Consider the following 15,228-nt stretch of genomic DNA (forward strand, 5'->3'; position numbering starts at 1 on the left):
CCTACATTGGCAGGCAGATTCTTTACGAGCCACCAGGGAAACCCCATCTTTAAATATCTACCAAAATAACCGGTAGCTTGACTCTTTCTGTGCACCTACAGTATTTATATTTGTCTAACTGTGTACAAAAGATTGTACCTTTTTTTTACCATTATGATACTCAAAAGTAAGCAAGTTAAAAAAGATACCCCTCATAATCATTGCTCCACTGAGTCTTACCAAACTCAAAGTTAATCTTTCTTTCCATAGATTATTCTCATAACTGTTGGGTAATCTCCGCACCTTGAGGATTTTTTGTAATCATGTCCTAAAGATCTTCTATAAATGTGTCTGTCGAACCAGGAAGTGTAAGAACACTCTCTTTATAGAAAGCTGCCTATGACGTCTTATAATATTTTTTTATCATAAATTCTCATCTCTTTTCTATATATGCAAACCTCTATCAACAATACAGATGAAACTTCTTTAAATTTTTTGAAAAATTCTAAAACTAAAAGTAACCTAAAATCACAACTTTGTTTTAAATATAAAGCGAATAAAGTGGGCAGTTCTTAGTAAAGCAGTATGCATCGGATGAGAACAAGAGCAAGGCAGTGGTTAATGGTAGAGGCAACTCCACTTTGATTGAATCTAAACCCTCAAAGATAACCAAATAGCAATTCACAGAAGTCTAAATTGAATTTTTAGTGCCTCTGAGAATATGACTTTGATTATTCATGTCATAGTTCATTGTATTGTATATGGCAAAACTTGCAAAATGCTTTTAAGAGTCAGGAAACAAACTCACAAATGCCCTCTTTGCATTTCAGAGAGTGAGTCAAAAATATAATTATATAAAACTTATAATATTTCATATTAGAACACATTAAAGGTATCTTAATGATACAGCATAAAATAATAATTGAAATATGTCATTTTAGTATTTTTTAAACACAAAATTGTTTCAGTTTTGAAAATATTTGATCATCTATAATGATGTAACAGGAAATGTTTGACCTGGACTTTTTGATTTTTCTGATCATATATATTAGCTGTTACTAACATTATTCATTATTTTGTTCTCTAATTAATATGGTGGTTATTTTTTAACTCATCTTTTTTATTTTTAAAAGACCTTTATTTGTTGTATATATTTTAATAAAAATAAGTTTGAGCATATGGAAACTAGAACAGCAATTTGCAAAGGTTTTTCTTCTCAACCTAGTTCTCATCATAGTTTCTTGATAAGATAATACAATGTTGCCATCTCTATTTTCAAGAATAATTTAAATCTTTATAATTAGGTTTTCAACTTATTGTAACTCTTTTACAATGCATACTTAAAGTCACTATGAAATCCATCACTTAGGTCCTAGACCAAACAATGATGTAATAGGCATATGTTTTTGTGATAAGTAAAGTGCATTAGAAAAGAATCTTTTTTTTTTAAATCAGTATCCAAATTTAGAATCACATTAAAATGTAGTCTGCATCTCAAAGAAGTACTGAATGATTTGGTAATGATAAGGTTTTGTTGCGTGATATTTAATGAAGAAATTTTGGTTTAGGTGAAACAATAAAAACATATAAATAATCTCTCCAGCTGTTCTACATTAAAAAGTTGTCAAACCATCAGGTGGATAATATATTCTTTGAATGATTTTGATTCAGTGATAGGGATGTGCTGTACTGAACACATCTCTTATCCAACTGTACTGGTTACCAAAAATCACATATCTACAATATAACTTAAGAGGAATATTATTGCATTAAAAGAGTGTTCCCCCTCATTATGGGAATGTAATTTATGACACCAATTTAATTAGTACTATGTCTTTACTACCTGAATTTAATGACCCAAATTCAAACCACATATATTTCTTGTTCAGACAATGTGGACTACACTGCAAAAAAAGCTAATTTCCTGTTTATTATATAATGATAATTGAAATGCAATAATTTATGCAAATATGCTGTTACTGCTATATATGAAGTGGCATATCTCAAGGAAGATGTCATGGAAATAACATGAAAAATATTTATAGTTTGTTAAAATCAGAGAAAATAATTGAATTTGTTAAAATAAAATCAGAGAAAAAACTTCCAGCTATAAAATGTAAATATTCCAGAAATCAAAGAATGTAACCTATTTTTAAATAATATGGATCCCCAGAAGACTATCATTTATCATGTTAAAATAAACTTATGGATAATCAAATAAGGAATCTGAAAAATATTTTTTAAAATGATTTTTGACATTTCATATAATTGCTCAATATTTACTTTCTCTCCGGTGCCCTATAACAAAATGATTTTAAATATGATTTATATAAATCAAAAAAATTTATGCAGATATAGATTTGAGATGATAACGCTGACCAGTTTGTTTATGTTGAATATTTCTATACAGGAGGAAATCATGTGATGTCAAAATAGATACTAAATTCAATCTTTAGAGAACTCTTTAACTGTTTAGGTAAATTTATAGCTTATCAAAATTTGGAGGTAACTTGTTACACCTTATCACTGAGGGAAATCTATCTTTGACTCAGTTTTCCAGTTAATGAAAGAAGTGTTTAAATACTCTGTAGTTAGATTATTAACTTCTACAAAACTGAAACAGATGTGTGTCTTAGTATGCCATTAAATTTATGATTTACATAGAACCCTTACATAGAGCTGAGCAGAGGCCAGGGATTCTAATTTGCTCTAGATTTACAATAACCTGATCTGGTTTTTGTAAGTACTGAAACACTTTAAACAAAATTAGAAAGCAGTTGTGCTTTGTGTGATTAAAGATGCAATTCCCTTTGGAATAATGAGAAAAGTTAGAACATGTTTCTTTCTTTATGGATGTTTCTATTATAAACACTAGTGCTATACATTATATATTTTTGTTACTATGATTTCCTTGTTTTTAATTATAAAATAAACCAATTGAATTTCACTGGAGTCTCAATTGAAACTATGCCAAAATTTAGCTGAAGAATGTGTACTGAGATTCATAAAAATCCTTAAAAATTTTCCCAGGGTCTTAAGGTCTTGTTATACAAATACTAGTTCACCATAATTTTCTAGAGCAAAATATATTTCTGATTAAGACCTACACAGCAAAAAGACTTAAGTGCCAAACACATTTCAAGCCCTAGAAAACGGCATATATAAAATTGCTCAAGACAAATGATTACTGGATTCATTTGGTTACAAATAGAAAGAGGTTTATTTTATCTCATTCCACAAATAATAACATGTATAGCACTGTTATTTAAATTTCCTTCTACTTTGTTTTGTGAATTATAATCCATCAGTTTCTAAAAATCAAATCTATAAAAATACATTATTTTTAACACTGTGGATACTGGTTCCTTAAAAATCAGTCAAAAAGGTTGATATATCATTGTAAGCATTTGTGTATATATTTATGTTTATAGAAAATAACTACATGCAAGAATATTAATTCATTAAAAGTTTATCTCTCATAAAACCTTTATTAGCCCTTGAAGTCTTTGCCACTTCATATAAAATGATTTATCTTTTGAATAAGAAGGTTCCATTAATCTGTTTGACAAAAGAATTTTTAAATCATTTAAATAATTTATTTGAGTGAATTATTTAAATTCTGTAAAATATATATATATATGAGCGCATATATGTATATATCTGTGTCTGTATATTTGTGTTCTGGCACAACATCACAGAAGAAATACAAAATAGAATTCAGAATACATTGTCCTTGACACCACCAGTGTCACTGAGTGTAGCTGCCCATGTGTTCTTTGATCACCCACTATTTGCACAGGACATCCCCCTGCCCCGCCCTTTAAGGGCCATTTGTGCTACATTTGGTACAAAAGGGTGATTTAATGTCAGAGAAACATGCATGTTATTTTCTATATTCATTTTTAATTTTGCATTTTTACTGAGATAGTAGGCTGACATATTTTTCAAACTGTTAGGATAATAAAAGCAATTATTCAACGCTAAGAAAATCTGCTTTCCCCCATTCGGTGCTCTAGGTGCTACTATACTCCCTCCCCAGAGAAATATATCATCTGTGGAAACAAAGGGCAAATTCACATGGAAAATAAATAAGAATATACATAAAAATTTATAAGCAAATACACAAAAATAATTAGGACATAAAGATTTAAATAATATGTTTAATATGCATGGCATTCAGGAATTTTAACTATATACTATTTCTTCAGACAGGTACTTCACAACATTTTCTCTCAAATAGATCTTATTATTTTTTTTTTCCTTTGAATATGCATTTTTACTTATAAAAAAATAGTGGAACCACTGGATTTTCCCCCAACTTTAGTGAAGTTATGGAATAAATTTGCCACAAGTTATCTTCAATTTTATTTTTAAACATGCCAGAAAATAAGTTTCAGTTGCTTATCTCCTGCACACAACAGAACAAGTTTTCTATCATATATATGTTGTTTTTATCTAAGTCAACTTTTTACTGGACTTCATCTAGTTTATTCTTTGCAGCACTGTTCTCCTCTCTGTTAGGGTTCTGTGGGTTCATTTGGGTTTTATTTTAATTTTGTGACCCATCTTTTCAACAAATTTCATATAACTTTAATTTACCAGGACAGTACTAACATTACACAAGTGAAAATCTCAATCTGTGCTCGTGACATGTAGTAAAATGTAAAGCCTTGGTCTTCTCTGGATTCTCCCACTTGTCCAACCATCCATATATATCACCATAACATCTTGTACCCATGGAATTCTCTAGGCCAGAATACTGGAGTGGGTAGCCTATCACTTTTTCGGCGGATCTTCCCAACCCAGGAATTGAACCGGTGTCTCCTACCTTGCAGGTGAATTCTTTACCAACTGAACTATCAGAGAAACCCAGTGTATGCCCCTTACAATACTCAAACCTTAGTAAGTGAAGTGAAGTCGCTCAGTCCTGTCCGACTCTTTGCAACCCTGTGGACTGTAGCCCACCAGGCTCCTCCGTCCATGGGATTCTCCAGGCAAGAATACTGGAGTGGGTTGCCATTTCCTTCTCCAGGGGATCTTCCCGACCCAGGGGTTGAACTCAGATCTCCCGCATTGCAGGCAGACGCTTTAACCTCTGAGCCACCAGGAAAGCAAAACCTTAGTAAAGAGGAAAGAATCCCTCAGCACTCTCATACAACTTTTATAAAGTCCCTGATATACCAAAGTAGCACCATGAACTATTGGGGAGACAGTAGTCTTTTAAATGTTCTGTGTAAAACTGCTTTCTAAATTTCTCTGGAAGCACCGTCTTCCCTACCCATGTTCTTGTATCTAGAAAATGTAAATACTCCCCCAAATACCTCCAAGTTGTAAGATTCAGTAAGTGATATCATACTGCTTAGAAGTGTATGTACCAATCGAAGCAGTTTTTGGGTTTTTTTTTTTAATCATTTCTCCAACTCTCGATTTTTTAAGAATAGTGTCTTCTTTACTGTTTAACAAAGAGCCTGAGCTATAATTGGTTGTTGGAAAGCATTTATGGAATAAATGAGTTAGAATCCTATAATCATAAATACTGTTATAATATTTAGTTTAATAAGGCAGCTGCTTGTTGTACAAACATTAAAGCACTGCTTTGCTGATACAGATATTGTAAAGTCAAACAATCTAGAAATGTTGTGCAAATGTACTTATCACAAGTGTACATATAAACAATATGCATGTAAATCTTAACAAATCTGTTTAGCCAATTTATTGAATTATTTTTATAGATCATATGTAAATATTTTAATATCTACACAAATTAGTGATTAAAATGAAATTTAAATGTTTTCCAAAAATTAATTTGATAATATTGTTTGTGTGTATGTGTGCTTTTAAGTAAAGAGAAACACAAATATAGATTAAATGTTCAAGTAGTTTCTAGCACCATTAATTATCTTTGTGTGTGTTTGTGTCTATGTATATTGGGGAGATAGGAAGTATATCAAGGAAGACAGAAAAATAATTATTGCATTTGAGTTTTTAAATTCAGAGAAGTTGTAAAGTTGATTGTTCCATTTTACCTAGAACACCTCTTCTCCCTTCAAATGCTTCTGTCTCAACAACTTTTATAAGGTAAAGATGTTTCTAGGGAACCTCAGAAATTTGAATCAGAAGACTTACATGGAACTTTTCAAGGGTTATATTTTGCACCCTGGCACTTTGGTCTTATTTAAAAGCAAAATCCCTGACATCTTCTACATTATGGTAAAAGGTACCATACTTCCATTTTAGTTCACTTATGATTCACTAAGCAAAGACTGGAACCCTATATTCAAGAGCCAAAAAGAATTTTTATCAATTTTTTCCTTCATCACCAGCAATGTTAGAGTATATTAATTAATCAAAATTATCAAGGAAGATGTTCTGACTTCCCGCTGATAATTTAAATATTGTTTCTTTTTGTTTACATTCCATTTTCTTTTTTAATCTTTCCAAAATATATTAGGATAGTACTTTTTTATCTAAGAAAATCATATTGAATATTATTTTATCTTTCTTTGATGACATAGAATTTTTCAGTGTTGAAGGACCATCAATTGACCATTGATTATCATAGCACTTATTACACACATCACTGTATTTATTGATTTATTCCTCCCCTACCAAATAGTAAGCTCCTTAAAATGACACTAAAGTTTATATGCCCAGCTCTTAGCACAGCACATAATAGAGGTCATATATTATATAAAATCTTTTAAATAAATCTATTTATGTAACAGATTTTATGTAAAATCTAACCACAAAAGTAATTTATTAGCCCCATAGGTGTTGGGCCACACAGTGTTTTATTTTTAATCTACTTTTTGTCAACTTTTAAAAATTGAAAGGCTTCAGTTAAAGTTGGATTTTCAGCTTGTGTGGGCTGGGGGAGGGTGGTTGGGAAGGGCGTGAGGGGAGCAGGGGTAGGTCCAGCAACTTTTGACATAGAATTGTTGTTCAGTCACTCAGTTGTGTCAACTCTTTGTGACTCCATGGACTGCAGCACACCAGGTTTCCCAGACATTCACCATCTCCTGGAGTTTGCTCAAGCTCAGGTCCATTGAGTTGGTGATGCCATCCAGCCATCTCTTCCTCTATCATCCCTTCTCCTGCCTTCAGTCTTTCCCAGCATCAGGGTCGTTTCCAATGAGTCGGCTCTTCCCATCAGGTGGCCAAAGTATTGTTCAGCTTCAGCATCAGTCCTTCCAATGAGTATTCAGGGTTGATTTCCTTTTGGATGGACTCGTTGGATCTCCTTGCAGTCCAAGGGACTCTCAAGAGTCTTCTCCAACACCATAGTTTGAAAGCATCAATTCTTTGGTGTTCAGCCTTCATTATGGTCCAGCTCTCACATCTGTACATGACTACTGGAAAAACCATAGCTTTGACTAGATGGACCTTTGTCAGCAAAGTAATGTCTCTGCTTTTTTATATGCTGTAGAGGTTTGTCATTGCTTTCCTTGCAAGGACAAAGAGTCTTTTAATTTCATGGCTGCAGTCACCATCCACTGTGATTTTGGAGCCTAAGAAAAAAAAGTCTTTCACTGTTTTCATTGTTTTCCCATCTATTTACCATGAAGTGATGGGGCCAGATGCCATGATCTTAATTTTTTGAATGTTGAGTTTTAAGCCAGCTTTTTTACTCTCCTCTTGATGTAGAATACCTCATAGCAACCCTCAGCAGGAGAAGCGTTCTCTTTCAAACAAAAGATTCACTCTTGGACTCACCACACTGTCCACTATTCCTTATTACCTTCTTAGAACCAAGGCAGTATCTTGTGCCAGGAGTCAACCAATTTGTGATTTTTTGTTTGTTTGTTTATGTTCTCCTTTAACAGTGGCATTCAGAAAAAGTGAAATGTATCTTCACCTATTATCTCTGTAAAGTGGGAAATGGAATCACAAATGAAGAGGACTATATATTTCACCCAACTGTTCTTCACTTACTAACATTTTTTATTGACTCATGTTAAATATTTTAATTTTTGAGCTGCAGTGACCAGTAATTTATATGTAAACAAATGTGTGATATTCATATACTGTTAATATGCATTTTAAGTTATGAGAAAATATATTAAATAGTAGTCATAGTCCTTTTTTGTTAGGTTTTCCATGTACACTAACTCATCTGTGCACTTACTACATAGCTCAATAATAAAGTTATAGTGCCCTCCTTATTCTTACTGATTGGCTTAATCCTCTCTACTTATGTTTACATGTAATAATTTTCTCTTTTACTCATCACTTGAAACCACTTTCCACCACTCTTCCACTGATGTTTACTCTTGCATTTTATTTTCTTTCTGAGACCAGTCTAGTTTCCCTACATGAGACAAAACCTTGGCATTACCAAATGATTGTTTTGATTCTTCTGTATTACCTAATATCCCATAAGTATAGTTCACCAGTGGAGAAAAAAATGAAAGGAACCAGTCTTTTTCAACCAAAAAAATGAAAATAAACACCCTTTTAAGGACTAATACATATAGTTCAGAAGACTTGCTAGTTAAACAAATAATTAAGACATGCTAATTTAGCAGAAACCATTAAGTACGAAATGTTTTAAAGCAAACAAGCTAAGCTTTTACTAAAAATTATTAAAAGTAATTGATGGTCTCAGATATATTCAAAAATATTCTTCCTTAAAGTTATACTTTTCAAAGGAGACTATTTATTTAGAATTGAGATTATCTATTGAACCTGAGTTAGAATCTTTTTTTTTTTACTATTGCAAATGTGTGTTTCTTATTTTTAGTATTACTTGTACTATCATTATTTTTATTTTATTTTATTTTGTATTTTTATTTATGAATTATGATTATAGGTCAAAACATTTTCCCATGGAATATAACTTTATTTTATATAAGTATGCAAACTAGAAAATGTGATCATAATAAATTATTCCACAAAGTGAAAATCACTTGCATTAAACATGCTTGTATTTAAAAATTCCTATAAATGATATTATTTGCATAATATCCTTTGTATCAGTTAAAAATCCCAGGTAATATATCCATTCTAAAAAGACTTTTGTGCCCAAGTCATAACAGCTTTATAAAATTTTTAACTAACTGTTCTTTTCTTAAAGTGCACAAACACCTGCCTAGCATTTTATTTTATTAAAGAACTATCTAGGCAGCTTCACCATTAAGACTATTAGAACAGTTAGATCAGTCAGTTGTTAGAATAGACACCATTTAAAAGAAAATCATCACAAATCATTTCCTGTACCTAGAAACAGATATTGGCATATATGATTGAATCTCCTTCATATTAGAAGTGTTCTTTTGTTTTTCACTACAGTGTGCTTCTAAATGATGAAAAGAAAATTGAGTTTCCAGTAATTTCAGCATTTCTTTTTTAAAAAATTTTATCTTTCCTTCCTTTTCACTTTTCCTGCCAAATTATAAAATAAAAGATATATTTAATTCATAAAATTGAATAATTAATTTGGCCAATTAATTTAGTCTGTGTCCGTGTTAAAAAGTATGAAATAGTTTTACTGTTATCTTTGACTCTTAATAACATACATACATTAAGAAGTGGGATTTCTTTTCTGGATGCTTTTAATAAGCATCGCATACGGCTATTCCTAGGTGAAATTATTTATATTCACTTCTTAAAATTCTACAAGTTGGTGTAGTCAAGTATTTGGTAAATACCATTTTCAATCACTTTGCAAAAGTTTTTGAAACATCGCCACTGAAGGGCTTGACATATCCTTTCAAAAAAAAGCCACAGATGTTACTTTTGAAAAATAAGACTATATTGAAGATTAACCTTTTCTTCTCCCTCACCTTGAAAAAGATCAGCTGAAAAAGATCTGAAAAGGGCCTTATAAAGTATAAATTCCCTTAACTTTCAGTTCAGTTCAATTCAGTCACTCAGTCATGTCTGACTCTTTGCAACCCCATGAACCACAGCACTCCAGGCCTCCCTGTCCATCACCAACTCCCGGAGTCCACCCAAACTACTGTCCACTGAGTCAGTGATATGATCCAACCATCTCATCCTCCGTTGTCCCCTTCTTCTCCTGCCCTCAATCTTTTCCAGCATCAGGGTCTTTTCAAATGAGTCAGCTCTTCGCATCAGATGGCCAAAGTATTGGAGTTTCAGCTTCAACATCAGTCCTTCCAATGAGCACCCAGGACTGATCTCCTATAGAAGGGACTGGTTGTATCTCCTTGTAGTCCAAGGGACTCGCAAGAGTCTTCTCCAACACCACAGTTCAAAAGCATCAATTCTTCGGCGCTCAGCTTTCTTCACAGTCCAACTCTCACAGCCGTACATGACCACTGGAAAAACCATAGCCTTGACTAGACAGACCTTTTTTGGCAAAGTAATGTCTCTGCTTTTGAATATGCTATCTAGGTTGGTCATAACTTTCCTTCCAAGGAGTAAGCGTCTTTTAATTTCATGGCTGCAATCACCATCTGCAGTGATTTTGGAGCCCAGAAAAATAAAGTCAGCCACTGTTTCCACTGTTTCCCCATCTATTTGCCATGAAGTGATGGGACTGGATGCCATAATCTTAGTTTTCTGAACGTTGAGCTTTAAGCCAACTTTTTCACTCTCCTCTTTCGCTTTCATCAAGAGGCTCTTTAGTTCTTCACTTTCTGCCATAAGGGTGGTATCTTCTACATATCTGAGGTTATTGATATTTCTCCCAGCAATCTTGATTCCAGCTTGTGCTTCCTCCAGCCCAGCGTTTCTTATGATGTACTCTGCATATAAGTTAAATAAGCAGAGTGACACTATACAGCCTTGACATACTCCTTTTCCTATTTGGAACCAGTCTGTTGTTCCATGTCCAGTTTTAACTGTTAACTTTGGTTAATGCTAATTTTAAGATGGTCTTTTAAAAAATGGTGTTTTTGTTTTTTGTTTTCACAAAAGCAAAGTAACTTAAAAGTTTAAAATTTGGACCAAGCCACCTGGGTTCAGATCCCAGCTCCACCACTTTCAAGCTGTCTATCCTTGCATAAGTTATAGAAGCTCATCTTTAACCATTATTTTCTTTTCTTATTTATAAAATGGGAATAATAATTACATGTACTTAGTAGTATTGTGTTATATGAACTAATACAGGCAGTACCTGGCACATAGTAAGTCCTTAAATATTTGCTATTATTTTGATATAATCAATACCATAAGACTGCTAAGTCGATTCAGTCGTGTCCGACTCTGTACGACCCCATAGACGACAGCCCACCATGCTCCCCCGTCCCTGGGATTCTCAAGGCAAGAACACTGGAGTGGGTTGCCATTTCCTTCTTTGACAATTATTCAAAATGCTGCTACATCAATGCCTAAAATTGTATGAACTGCTGAGGAACAATTTTGAACATTCTTACATCTTTTCCACATGAATTATATTAAAACAAAGAATTTCAGAAGTATATTTTGAACTATACAGCTTTATATTGACTACATAGAAATGTATTATGATATGTATGTCAGTGTTCTTGTTGGTACTTTGGTTTATTTTGTTAGCAATTTGAAGAGTCCACTTGCTCTTAGTTATGTTCATAGCTTACGATTTCCATTCTTTTTTTTTGTTATTAGTATAAATGGTTTGTTTTTCCTTAAATCCATAAGAAGATAATCTGGTTAAACTTATACTTTATAAGACTTAAATACAATTAAAGATTGTCTTATAAGAATCCTAATTCATATTTGTTGACTTATAACCCTTCACAGTCCAAAAATAATTTACAAAGACTTATAGGCATTAACAACTATAACTAAGGCCATGATATGGAAGCAACCTAAGTGTCCATCAACAGCTGAATTGATAAAGAAGATATGGTACATATATACAATAGAATACTCTTCAGGCATAAAAAAGAATAAAATTTTGCCGTTTGTAACAGTATGGATGGACTTAGAGGTTATTATGCTAAAGTGAAACCAGTCAGACAGAGAAAGACAAATACCGTATGATACCATATATATGTGCAATCTAAAAAATAAAACAAGTTAGTCACTTATATTAACTCAATATAACAAAAAAGAAAAAGACTCACACATAAAGAACAAACTAGTAGTTACCAATGAGGAGAGGGAAGAAGGGAGAGACAAGATAGGGGTAAGGGATAAAGAGATACAAACTACTATGTATAAATAAGCCATGAGGATACATTGTACAACACAGAATATAAAAAAATATTTTATAACTACACATGGAATATAACCTTTAAAAATTGTGAATCAGTGTGTTATACACATGAAACATATATAATATTTACATCAACTATACCTCCATTAGGGCTTCCCTTGTGGCTCAGCTGGTAAAGAACCACCTGAAATGCAGGAGACCTGGGTCCAATCCCTGTGTTGGGAAGATCCCCTGGAGAAAGGAAAGGCTACCCACCCCAGAATTCTGGCCGAGAGAATTCCATGGACTCTACAGACCATGGGATCTCAAAGAGTCAGACACAACTGAGTTACTTTCACTTTTCACTTTCATACCTCCATTAAAATAAAAAGTAACTAAGAATGGTAAGGCAAAGAGAAAATAAGGATTGGAAAGTAAAAGAGCAGGAAAAGTCAATAGAGGCAACATATGCCTTTATGTATGATAACCTTAGATTTGGGCTTCCGAAGTGGCACAGCAGTGAAGAATCTACTTGCCAGTGCAGGAGATGCAGAGACACGGGTTTGCTCCCTGGGTTGGCAAGATCCCCTGGAGTAGGAAATGGCAACCTACTCCTGTGTTTTTGCCTGAAAAATTCCATAGACAGAGAAGCCTGGTGGGCTACAATCCATGAGGTTGCAGAGTTGGACGTGACTGAGCACCTCCACCACTTAAATTTATGTTTAGTCTTTTTAGCAGCCCCATAAAGAGAAAAGCTGCTATAAGATTCCCAATGCTAAGCAAATGTTTGACCTGATGGGGAGACTAGAGAGAAGCCTGACTGAATGGTGAAGTTGGTCAATTACTTGTCCTTCCATCTCTTCTCTACTTCTGGTCCATGCCCTCTCGACCCTGTCTTCTCTGCTGTTGAGTTGATACAGTTCGTCTGCTCCATAGATGTCTTCTTTCTTTTCTCTTTTGCTCTAACAACAATAAGACATCTCCACCCCCTTACCTCTACCCTGCAACGGTTAGTTTTACTTTTTCCTGAGCCAAGTTACCTAGTGTATTGTATGCACACTTCCAAAGGCTCATTCTGGCAAATTCTTAGTAGGAAGAAAGGCACCAAAATCTTGGAAGGACTTGAGGGAGTGGAGAAAAAGGTTCAAGTTCAAAATGAGGAAGGTGTTCCCCATTTCTACTGCCAACCCTGGGAAACATTGCCTTAAAGCAACTGACAGAATATAACTAAATTAAATGAATTAACTCTTCCTAGCAAGGAAACTGATAAACTCAGAAGACAGACGATGGCCCTACTGTATATAACTAAGATATACTATACTATTATTTAACATGTGGGTTCTGATTCAGGGAATAGTTTACAATTAATTTTTCAATATACCTATTTTACTGTAGACCACAGAGTGAATTTCAGTGTTAGAAATTATCCCCTTATTCATATATTGTACTACTAAGATAATAAGCTAGACTTCTTGGATTATTTGGGGATGTCTTCTTGGATTTACCATTTTGTTTAATTTTTACTGGATTTTGTTCAAGAGACAAGGGAAGCAGGATAGGAGATGAACATTAGTCAAGAACCATCTTTGTGTCAGATATGAAGACATTTTAATATTGCTTCATTTTAGGTCTGTCATTCAGCTGGCAAGCCTTGGCAAAGCTTGCTGGTAGTTTATGGCCAGCATCTGTTCTGATCTATAGGTTCCCAAGCCCAACCATTTACACATTACTAAATACTACAGTTTTACCCCTACTTTATTTAATTTTCCAAGTAAACTTCCAGGGAGATGTGAACACTGAAGCTGGAGGCAGACATACTATTCAGGGACTTTGCCATTTCCTCCCCATTCTGCCTACAGGAGGTTTTCTTGCTTGTGCTAATTTGGTTCTAGAACTGGGAGAGCCTGATGTTTAAAAGCATTTTCCCACATAGAAGTACCCAGGCCACGAGTATAAATTCTTCTAGAGTGACCAGTTTGAGTTTTGGAAAACTGTGGTTTTCAACCCAGCAACAGTGTCCTTGGCAGTGGTGTGGTTCATAGGGAAACCAAAGAAGAGAGAAGCCAAGCCATGGTACGCAGTGCCTGCATGCACCTGCTCCTGATGCAAGCGGCCACCTGGAACCGGGTAGAACCACTTTGGTTTGGTTTGTTTTGGTTTTGGCTGCACCGTGTGGCTCGTGCAATCTTAATTCTCCCACTAAGGATTGAACCTGGACCCAGGCAGTGAGCTCATGGAATCATAATCACTGGGATGCAGGGGAATTCCTTACTTTGGTATTCTTGGCTGAATACATTGGGAAATAACTGTTATGCATATGATATCTTCCTGCCCATCTATAACCAGCCTGAAATGCTGTAAGTCCTATGATAAATGAGGAAATTGTGACGAAGAAAGGTTAACTTGCCTAAGATGCCTAATGGTAAAAGAAGTATTAGGAGATGTGATTTTTAAGACTCTAAAGCCTTGCTTCAATTTTCCTTTAGCTGAGAACCTTTTCCTCTGAAAACAATCTTATATCGCAGCCCAATATATTAATAAGAAACAAATATTTCTGTTCTGATTAAAGCAAGATAAAGGCGAGCAGTTCACTCTCAGTTATGCCCTCATTACTAATTTTAGCAGCTCCTGAAGTACCTCTACAAAACTCAGTGTTGTGCTGTTTAGAATTGGAAAAACACTGACTTACAAAATGCTGCTACCCTCAGACCCACTCTGTGTTGTTCACCTTGGTAAATAATTCATTTAACAAACATACTGTGTAGCTCCTGAGTGCAAAACCATAGGAATACAAGGATAAATAAATTGTGTGTGCCATCAAGAAGCTCAAAATCTGAGGAATAAGGAGAAAAACCAAACAGGAAAAAAAAAATTAAAATTATCAGTGATATTTAGGCTTTTTGTATCAATTTTCATAACAATAAAAGATAGGAATGTGTAGCCTTTAACAGGTGAGAAAACTAAAATTAAAGAAGTTAAAAGGATACATTATCATGTATCCCTTGAATAAGGAAATAAAGATTACCATCTTGATCTCAGGCATGCCAGAACTCAGGCTCTTTCTTCTGTGGGATGCAGCCTACAATTTGGTGTGAATCTTTAACAAAGTAAGCACATTTCACCACAGATTTAAATTTAAAAATGCAAATCACTTAAGAAGGGAAAAA

The sequence above is a fragment of the Bos indicus genome, chromosome 3 (genome assembly GCF_029378745.1).
Source record: "Bos indicus isolate NIAB-ARS_2022 breed Sahiwal x Tharparkar chromosome 3, NIAB-ARS_B.indTharparkar_mat_pri_1.0, whole genome shotgun sequence".
Taxonomy (NCBI): domain Eukaryota; kingdom Metazoa; phylum Chordata; class Mammalia; order Artiodactyla; family Bovidae; genus Bos; species Bos indicus.